Source organism: Nanorana parkeri, unplaced genomic scaffold, assembly GCF_000935625.1.
Source record: "Nanorana parkeri isolate BGI_ZX_2015 unplaced genomic scaffold, ASM93562v1 scaffold440, whole genome shotgun sequence".
Taxonomy (NCBI): Eukaryota; Metazoa; Chordata; class Amphibia; order Anura; family Dicroglossidae; genus Nanorana; species Nanorana parkeri.
In genome coordinates, this window is record NW_017306708.1 from 955120 (window position 1) to 955716 (window position 597).

A 597-nucleotide genomic window follows, 5' to 3' on the forward strand; every position below is an offset into this window, starting at 1 on the left:
AGCGGCGGTGTATTACATCACTTCTGGAGTCACCATTTACATTCTCTGGCTCTTGGAGCCAGGAGAAAAAGCTGGGGAAGCAGATTTCTGCTTCCTCAGCTTATTTGGGGTCCCTAGGTGACATTAGGGGTCTGGAAGACCCCTGATGTCTCCACAAAGAGGACCTGTCACACCCTATCTGCTATTACATAGGGGGCTTGTTAGCCCCCTATGTGATAGCAATAAGGTTAGTGTATGAAAAAAGTGTTTAAAAATGTTAAATTAAAGTCACATATAAGAAAAAGAAAAATATGCAAAAAAAATAAAAATCTTAGTCCTCCTTCCCCCATGTGCATGCACATACACACGCGTCGGTGCGCATACGTGCAAAAATGACAATTGCACTACACGTTGCATATCGCCGCAAACGTCAGAATTAGAGCAATAATTCTAGGGCCATCAATCACTGTTACTACTAAACTGATGAGCGGTGAAAGCGTTTAAAACGTCGCCTATGGGAAATTTTGGGTATTGAAGTTTTTTGCAGCTTCACGGGCGAACGCAATTTTATGGTTTGACATGTTTGGTATCTGTTTATCCGACGTGACCTCGGTTCTG

General features: G+C 42.9%; 1 protein-coding gene across 1 annotated transcript in view; it reads left to right on the plus strand.

Moving 5' to 3' along the window:
• USP53 (ubiquitin specific peptidase 53) overlaps nucleotides 1–597 on the plus strand; it is a 41674-nt gene that overhangs the window by 23081 nt on the left and 17996 nt on the right. The window lies entirely within an intron of this gene.